This window comes from Mastomys coucha, unplaced genomic scaffold (genome assembly GCF_008632895.1).
Source record: "Mastomys coucha isolate ucsf_1 unplaced genomic scaffold, UCSF_Mcou_1 pScaffold22, whole genome shotgun sequence".
NCBI lineage: Eukaryota > Metazoa > Chordata > Mammalia > Rodentia > Muridae > Mastomys > Mastomys coucha.
The window spans coordinates 53,770,148-53,780,451 of record NW_022196905.1 but is presented as its reverse complement, the minus strand read 5'-3'; positions in this window follow the sequence as shown (position 1 = coordinate 53,780,451).

Sequence of the window (10,304 nt, the reverse complement as noted above, 5' to 3'; positions counted from 1 at the left end):
GTGAGTACAAACAATGCCTGTCCTTTTAGGACTGAGCTACCTCAGTCAGCATGATATTTTCTAGTTCTATCCATTTACCTGCAAAACACGGGATGTCCTCATTCTTAATAGCTGAGTAGCATTCCATTGTGTAAATGAACCACATTTTCTGAATCCACTCTTCTGTCATGGGACATCTGGGTTGTTTCCAGATTCTGGCGATCACAATTCAGGTATATGTGATTCTATTCTCATTATTTTGTCTTCTAGGTTGTGAATTTTAACAGGTTTAGGGGAATTTAATACATTTTATTTTGGGTATTCATTAACTCCTATTTTATAATTGTAAAAATAAATCTCTCCAATTTCTTTTTTATTAGTGTATTCAATTTATATCCCAATATCAGACCTCCTCTACTCTAAGTAACTCATCAAAGAGCCCTTCCCCCATTCCACCCTCTCTGTCTCCTCTGAGAATTGGGATCACCCCCACCTGCTAATATCAAGTCATCCTGGCATATCATATTAATGTAGGTCTAGGCGTATCCTTTCACACTGAGGCCTGACAATTCTGCCATGTTAGGGGAATGAGATTCATAGACAGGCTACAAATGCAGGGACAGGCCCCACTCCAGTTGTTTGATACCTGTATGAAGACCAAGCTGCATATCTGCTACATATATGCAAGGGGCCTAGTTCGAGCCCATGCTCACTCTTTGATTTGTGGTTCATTTTCTGGGAACCTCCAAAGTTCAAGTTTAATTTATTCTGTTGTCTTCCTTTGGGGGTCCCTATGCTACTCTCAATCCTTCCTAGAAGTGTTGCACAAGACTCCCTGTGCTCCATCTAATGTTTGGGTGTCTGTCTCTGCATGTGTTTTCATCAGCTTCTGGGTGGAGAGAGTTATGCTATGATTCTGTCTGCAAGGATAATACAGTATTAAAATAGTGCCAGGAGCTGAGTTCCAGGACAGCCAGGGCTACACAGAGAAACCCTGTCTTGAAAAACAAAAAACAAAACAAACAAACAAACAAAATAGTACCAAGGATTGATTCTTGCCTGTGGGATGGATCTCAATTTGAGCCAGCACTTGGTTGACCATGTTCCCCATTTCTGCTCCATCCTTGCCCCTGCAGGGAACATTTTCGGTGAAAGGTTTTGTGGGTGTGTTGGTGCCCTTATCTCTCAAGTAGGAGTCCTTCCTAGCTACAGGAGGTAACCAGTTCAAGCTCCATATAGCCCAGTTCTAGGAATCTAAGCTAGAGTCAGCCCCATAGATTCCCTTCTCCCCTTAATAGCTGAGTAGCATTCCATTGTGTAAATGAACCACATTTTCTGAATCCACTCTTCTGTCATGGGACATCTGGGTTGTTTCCAGATTCTGGCGATCACAGATTGATAGTACCAAGGATTGATTCTTGCCTGTGGGATGGATCTCAGTTTGAGCCAGCACTTGAATGACCATGTTCCCCATTTCTGCTCCATCCTTGCCCCTGCAGGGAACGTTTTGGGTGAAAGGTTTTGTGGTGTGTTGGTGCCTTTATCTCTCAAGTAGGAGTCCTTCCTAGCTACAGGAGGTAACCAGTTCAAGCTCCATATATCCCAGTTCTAGGAATCTAAGCCAGAGTCAGCCCCATAGATTCCCTTCTCCCCTTCCAGGTCTCTGAGATTCCACCATAACCCTATTAGAATGGCCATGATCAAAAACTCAAGGGACAGCAAAGTGTGGAGCAAGGCAACACTCGTCCACTGTTGGTGAGAGTGCAAACTTGTACAAACACTCTGGAAATCAATTTGAAAGCTTCTCAGAAAATCGGGAATACCTCTACCTCAAGGGCCAGCTACAGTACTCCTGGGTATATATCCAAGAAATATTCTACTGTACCAGAAGGACAATTGCTGAACTATGTTTACTTTCAGTTTTACTCATAGCAACCAGAAGCAGGACACAACTCAGGTGTCCCTCATTTGAAGAATGGAGAAAGAAAATGTAGTTTATTTACATAATGTAATAGATGACTATTAAAAACAAGGACATCATGAATTTTGCAGGCAAATGAATAGAACTGAAAAATAACTATCCTGAGTCAGGAAACCCAGACTCAAAATACCATGCATGATATGCACTCACTTATAAGTGGATATTAATCATAAAATACAGGATAACAATATTATAATCCACAGATCCAAAGAAGCCAAATTACCAGGAGGGTGAGGTGGGCAACTAAGGATGCTTGAATCTTTCTCAGAAGAGGTAATAAAATAGATAGTAGAAGTGGATGGAGGAAGGGAAGTAGGTGGGAGAGGGTATGGGGATGGGAAATGGGGTGGGGGAAACAGTGAGGGATAGAAGGGAAAAATGGGGATCTGCAATGGGTGGGAGGATATAGTCCTAGGACATGCCCTCTAATTTCTTAATTAATTAGCATATCCTTTGTACCAGGACTTTCTTAAAGATCTGTTATTTTTTTCTATTCTACTGATTATCTATTTTCTTCTATTTCATTTGCCTTCACTAAGATAGACAAGGTTTTGGCTCTGTATACTAAAATATTTGAATTTTTAATAAAACTGAAATACATATTGTAATATTTAATATACTATCCAGTTTACAAAGGGAGCAGACATGTACTGTCCATTAAATATAGGTAATATTGAATATGAACACATTAAATATGAAATCAATATATTTATTATGTTAGTAAGAGAATATTTGCATTTTTATTGGGATTTTGAATGTGTTCAGATGAGACTCTCTTGTCCAACTAGTAAGACCTATATAGTTCAACACAATGGCAATTCAACAGATAAGTACTACTTTACATTCATATGCCAGCTACATTTTTACTGAGATGTGGGAGTGATAAAATCAGTCCTCAAAGCTATCATCAAAGCCATTCACAATATAATGGTAGCAATGTGTAAACTGAAGACAGCAATGTAAAGGAGTCACTCACTGAATTTTCAATGTGTCTTTGAAACTCAGATTCAAGAGCATCTGAGGATACTTTGGAGTATTTTGTGGAAAACTATCAAGAATATAGTTTTGGTAGAGTGGGATAATTCAAATTGCCTGGGATGAGGTGAAAATCAACACAGGAAAAAAAACTGCAGGGATAAAGATCAGTAAAATAGTGGAGAAGCAAATGCATAAAACACAGCATCATGTAATAAAGAGAAAATGGATATGCAAGTTGTAGAAACTTTAGGTCCCAGAATTTGTCCAGTCTTTCAGCTGACTTAATGTCAATTTCAAGTTACAGCCTATCAAGATGAAATGATGTTTTAAAATTTCATGGCTTGTCAGAGATTTGACTGGAAATAGAATCTGTTTTTCTCACTTTACCTTAATACTGTTTTTTATATATGATGGTATTGGGTCCTAAATTAGTACTATAGTGAAAAGTGGTCATTTTTATTACAGTTCTCAGTTGACTGTTGGGAATATTCTTGTGTCATCAACTATGTATCTATAACTGGATTATATATACTCCAAAATTAAATACTGTTACTCAATTTAATTTTGCAATATATTTATCTTTTCTTTCTGTATTTCCTTATACAATAGTCAAACTTAACTTTCAGGTTTACCTATTTAACTTCTGTAGCCTTGTTGCCATAGAGAGAATAATTATATTAAGATATACATGATCATAATTTTTATAAAATTAGATGCTGGAGGGGTCTTGGATAGCTTTCTGTTTCTACCCCCACCTACTTTTCTCTTGCATATACTTCAAATATGTGATATATACTGTGAGAGTGCATTATCATCTGATAAGAAGGAAGTATCTAAAAGAGTCCAAATTTTGTAAATGTCACACCAAGCAACTATAACATCTTGAGAGAGGCAGGAACTGCTCAGAACTGTCAGGGCTAGCTCCTGACTCCTCAGAAGCAGGCCACACTCCAAGGTTTTCCCCAGTGTATTCTGTTGCTCCTGAGTAGTTGATTCTTACAATAGCAGGTGCTCATTCATTGTTCAGTGCCAGTGGAGTACAGTTGGTTGAGCCTACTGCGATTCTGTGAAGCTTTCTGAGCCTCTGAGGACTGGCTCATCATGAATCCAGGACTTTTCTGGTACCTTGCTGCCTATCTGAAAGTAATGAGCCTGTTTCATTTACGTTGGAGGATATACTTATGTTCTGTCTCATTGGAATCAGACAAATGGTAAATAAATGCACACTAGCTGATAAAGAACATAAACCTACTTTGTATAATGTAAAATGTAAAGTCTATATACTACCTTTTAATAAAATTAAACATTAGTTCAACAAGAGTCGATAGGCAAAAGAATCCAAGGCAAGCAACTGACAGTGAGTTGAATTTTTTTTTTCAAATTCTTCTCAAAGTTTTCACTTCAACATAACTCATGTTTGGCAGTAACTAGATAAAAATATGCATCTTAGAAATTTGTCTTCTAAGGTATTTATATTGCATGTTATTTTGATTGACTAATTACATATGGATACCAAATGACCACAGCTTTTTCTTCAATGGTGGGGTGGCCCATTTTACTGATATTAGTCTGATTACAGTGACTGACTTAGCTATATCTGGAAAGCAAAATACATAAAACATTGGTAATTTTTAAAAATAACTTTTCTCTTTGTTAAAAAGTAATAGAACAGTGAGTTAGTGGAAATGAAAATTACAATATAAAATAATAAGTTTTAGTATAGAATTGTTATATGCACTTGACATTTTTTAAACAATCAATCAAATAAGCATTTGGTCCTTTATTGAAATGAATTTCCTTTAGAAAAATGGCTTTACTTACTTAACATTTCCTAAGATCAGGAATATATATTTGAGAGACTGAGCACAAAAAAACAAAAAAATTTAAATAAATGCTTGACAAAAGAAGAAGAAGATTCTTTTTAGAATGTGAGTTTTATATCTGAGAAATATATTTCAGGTTATTCATCTGTATTCTTTTAAGCCACAAAAGCATTCCATACACAAGGAAAACTCACAAGTTCTCTGGTAGATCTAAAGAGCCAGAGCTGCATGTGCACACCATTATTGACAAATGAAAGAGTATTCATGATGCAAAAGCATGTCTTAAACACTTTTCATTTTTATAGGCAATACTTATCTATATTATTATATATTATCTATATCATATTCTTTAAATACAAAAGAAAATCAGAGTTATTCTAGATTCTACTCTCGTATTTGTCACATTTATTATAAACTTAAAAAAAGAAAGAGATCGATTTTAGACAATGTATATACCTTAATGCTATCAAAAGTCTGCTATCCATGTCTAATAAAATAGGAATGCTGCAAATTCAAAGGAGTAGACCAGCTTTTCAATGAGATACAGTTCCTTTATTTTCTATGAATCAATCCAGCAATCAGCAGTTATTGCAGAGACAGACTTTTTTATGGCAGCATATTGCTGTAGAAAAATATAGGTTCTAACAATAAAATTAGTCACCATGCATTTATATGGTTCCTTAATTAACAAGGAACAGGCTTTTAAATGTGTCCCTCATAACAACATGGCTTAGCAAGAGTTTGATGGTGTAAAACCAGTATATTATGCTACATGTTCTAAATCTCTTCTCAGTATTATTTCCACTATAAGAATATTAAGAAAGTAGAACTGTGTCATATTAAGCAAGAGAAAGTGTAAACCTTAGACATTTACAAATCATAAATTTGTGCATAAATTAGATCTGTTGATCAACATAGTCCAGGTCAAAATACAGTTTTGCAATTTTCTATTGTTTAGTATAATTAAATTTTATATGGGTAAACAAAGTTTCAAGTTTAATGTAAATCTTATTGTATCTTTAAGGATTATTTATATTTAATTTCATGTGTCTGGGTATTTTGCCAGCATTTATCTTTGTGCATCATATGTATGTAGAACACTGGGTAGACAGAAAAGAGTGTCTTATCCTCTGGAACGGGGGTTACAGATGGTTGTAAGCCACATTGTGGTTGGAAGAAACATAATCTAAATTCTTGGAAAAAGAAACAAGTGCCTTTAATTGTTAAACCATCTCTCTAACACACAAAATACGTTTTGAAAAGTGGTTTGTAAAAGATGTAGTACTATTTAAGGTATAAGGAATAACTATTGATATATCTCTTGGAAAATAATTAAAATTGATTATAAATTAGAATTTAAAATATTTTCAATTCCTTTTTCACTCTCTTCAAATTTAGCAATGTCAATGACTTACATTTTTTTGCTCATGCAAATAAACATGTAATATAATGGTCTACAAAATTTATTTTCAATAGCTTCCAGGGAGAAACTCTGAAAAGGTTTGACCAGGGTAAAAGATAGTCATAGTCGCTTCAGAATGAGTCACAAATAACAGTGATTATTTTAAATATAATGTAACAAAAATAATTGTTATTATTACTAGGAACTATATAAAAATTTCCAGAGTACATTTTGGTGTTATCCTAAAATAAATAAGGTTTGTTAAAGGTGAAGAAGGTATTAACTTCTTTGCTTTATTAAATATTATATAGATTTTATTAGGGTAGTAAACCTCATAAATGTGATTATGTGAAAATTAGAAATAAACGAAAGGAAAATAGAAAACATATTTCCAAGTTGCAGAAAAGGATTTAGCTTTCAAAATTTGCTTTTCCACTTAGCTACTAGATGTACTAGAGAAACTTCCTTGACAAGCCCGAGTATCAGTCAGCTTCTCTCAATGGGAGAACGGCACTACTGCTAATACAACCCTGCAAAAATATAGATCCCATTATTTGTGAGATGTTTCCTTGATATTTATTAAACTGTCTCTCAGTAAGTGACAGTTCTAAACTTTTTGGAGTAGAATTGACTTTTATTGTCAGTATGTTTTAAAAAGGCATTTTCCCAAACTATATAATATTTTGTTTTACCTAGGATAAGAAAGTTGATGAAACTTCTAGTGGAACAGACTATAAGATGGTGCCCTAGTTATCACCAAGTCCTACGGACACACTCAACTTCTTTAATGTATTGAGAGAGAGGGAGAGAGAGAGAGAGAGAGAGAAAGAGAGTCTATATGCCACAAGATGTAGATAGATGTATGCTAACAATGAGAGGCCAGCACCAGCTGCCTTTCTCCAAACTGAGGAGTTAATAATTTTTGATGACCACTGAAGCAGGAAAAGTCACTTTCCTTTGGTGGTGGTGATAGATTGCTCATGCCCTGGTAGAGGATTCTAAACATATATGCACATATGTGAAGGACAATTTAGAATTAATTGGTCATACTTTTAAAATGAAGCTTGAAGGGAGATCGGAAAGCTGTTAAAAGGGCTGGGACAGTTTAAGGGAGACTGAAGGGAATATATTACCAGGATTACTGTCTTCGTACGTGACGTTTACAAAGAAAATTAAAAAAAGAACAATTAGAAAGGATGAATGCAAACTATACCCTGTGATTTAGAAAAGTTATGTATACACATCCATTCTGTTTATAGAACTGTATTTTGAAAGCTTGAGTGAAAGGGAGGAAGTCTGGCCACTTGGTACTTGTAGCATATTGCCACTTTCATATTGGAAAATATTCTGATGACTATTTTTAGTATGGTGCCAGGCATATTGCAAATAAAATGTTCTACCTTTAGTATATTTACAATAGCCTTTCAATATATGTTCATTATCTACATGTGTTTCCTCTGTGTCCCCAGTTTTACAGATAATTTTTTTTTTTTTTGTTTCTCTGAGAATTGAGTAGCAGTTTACTTTTGGAATCCTATGGAAGATATAATTCTAATGTTCTTATTTTAATATGCTTTCACATTTTCTAAATTGTTTAACTCATTTAATTATTTGTTAAGAGTAGCAACATCTATGTTGCTTTCTTTGGGCAATTCTTTAGAGTATTAAGAGAGCAATCAAGGTTTGTTTTTTATGTATTCCATGTAGGCTCTGTATTACTGATTTCCATCTCTAGTCTCTTACCTACTTTAGACAAGGCTTTAAATGCTTCACTGCTTCACCTAGTGTAATAAAAGTGATTTTATCTAATTGATATGATTCCTTAATCTTAATATTCTTACTGCTTTAGTACAAATTTTATCTATAGCTTTTATCTTAGCTATTTTCTTTGTGTTCATAGACTGATATTTTTAATGTGTCTTGAACTAGTATGTGCATAATAAAAGTTCATTAAGTTATAGAACTTGATTTATTCATATGAAACAAATCTAGACTATAAAAATGTGTATGCTAAAATATGATTACATTTTCTGTTGTATAAATCTATGCAATGTTATGCACATTTTTTTAAAAGGTGAATATTATTCACCTATACCCACTGAAGGTGAGTTGGTAATGTATTTTTTTCAGATAAACTACACTTTTACTATAGTTACAATAGAGAAAGATATATGTGAAAACATCCTCTAATTTGACAAGGAAAAATATTCAATAAGGAAAAATGAATCTCCAATAATTCAGTCCAGACCTGATCAATACAGCTTCTTTAAGGTGTATAGTTACAAAGACTCAAGATATTGCTAGGTCCACAGATTCTAGTTTTCTTTCTAAGTATCCAATCATTATTCACTGTACATTTCTATAAAAATTTTAATATATTATATATACATATATATATACATATACATATCTAAAAATTATATTATTTTGTTAAATCTATATCAGATTAAAAATACTTGATGACATTAAATATGAATTGTCAATTTTACAATACTATTGAAAGTTTCAAATTTTTAGATAAAAAATTCCAGTACAATATCAAATATTTCCATGAAGATATGTTTCTTTAAATTTATATTTTGGTTGTGAGCCTAGCCTTTAACAGCTGAGCCGTCTCTCCAGCCTGTTTATTTAAATTTATGACAAGTCATTTTATATTTTATAATATTCCTATTTTTTAAAATTAAATCTTATGTAATTCATGCATTGTGTAATTTTTTCTAGCATAAAATATTATTTCATATGTATTAATGTGAATGCCTGAATTCTTTAGAATTTCTAGGGTGTTATTGCCACATATATGAAAATAGCAAGTTTTTTTTCAGTAAGACCTCATTGGCTTAAAGTCAATTTATTTTGATAAATTCAGAGACAAACATTTTTCTCTTATTATTGGAATTCCTAGTCTTTACCAAATTCTTTTTGCTTATCAAAATTTTAATTATTATTTGAAACTCATCTGTGTAAATAGATAAATCTACATTGCTTCCTATAAACTCTAGCACTAAATCAAGAAGGAAAGCATATTTTGTGAACAATTACATATTTAGTGGTTGTTCTTACCAAACCCTGTATCAATATCCATAGAGAAGAGCTCACAGGTATTTGCATTACAGAACATAATTAAAAAACTGATATGATTTTTTCCTGGAATGCTAACTGTGCCTTGTGCTTACTGATACTTTATGTGTTCCCTGCCCCAGGAAAGATTTATATTGACATTGATTGCATTTATATTTATAATAGTCGCTCTGTGCTTGACAGGCACTACAGACTTTTGAAAGATTTGAGCAAGTAGAACTCACAAGCAGGTAAGTTGAATATTAGTCTCCAAACATTTTGAGTGTCCATGGTTATGTAAATGTCCATAGCGATGCAATATAAAATTTTGTTTTTACTGTTGAGCTCTCATTGTCCAAAATAGAAAGCACAGTTAGAATTATGTAATGAAGTAATTTTTTTCTCAGTCAGGAAATCATGCATCTTGTTTTTTTCTTCCCCAATGATTCACATTTGAGGAAAACAGCTAATATGGAAGTATCCAATTAGAAACAGAATGTTGGAACCCACCATTGCCTGTGTGTGACTTCCAATTGTCTTGTTGTTTGTTTTCAAAAATAGTTTGACATAGAAAAAAACATGTCAATTTTCTGTTGTTGGATCACTTTTACTTTAGTTTTTAAAAAACTAATAGAGGCTAAACATTTCAACCCTCTTTTTTCTTAAGTGGCAGACTGGTGGATATATGATTATGCTTTTTTTCTTCAAGTTACAATACAGATAGATATATGAGATAGATGATGGATAGATGATATGTAGATAGATAAATAAGGGATACGTGCTAGATATATAGTAAGTGATATAGATGATAAATAGATAAATAGAAAGTGTTTTAAAATATTGATTCTTGTAGTCATAGTCAAATTCTGATTTCCTATAACTATTATGCCTAATCAAAATTAAAAGTTTTATTTCTTAGACACTTTTATAACTGAAAAGAGATTCTTCTCTCCTACAATACATCTAATCATAGTTCCCTATCTCCCCTCCTTCCAGGCCTCTCCAATCTCAGTTCTTTCTCCTATCCACTCCACCTCAGAAAGGAGTAGTCCTAAAAAAAAAAAAAAAAAAAAAAAGAAAA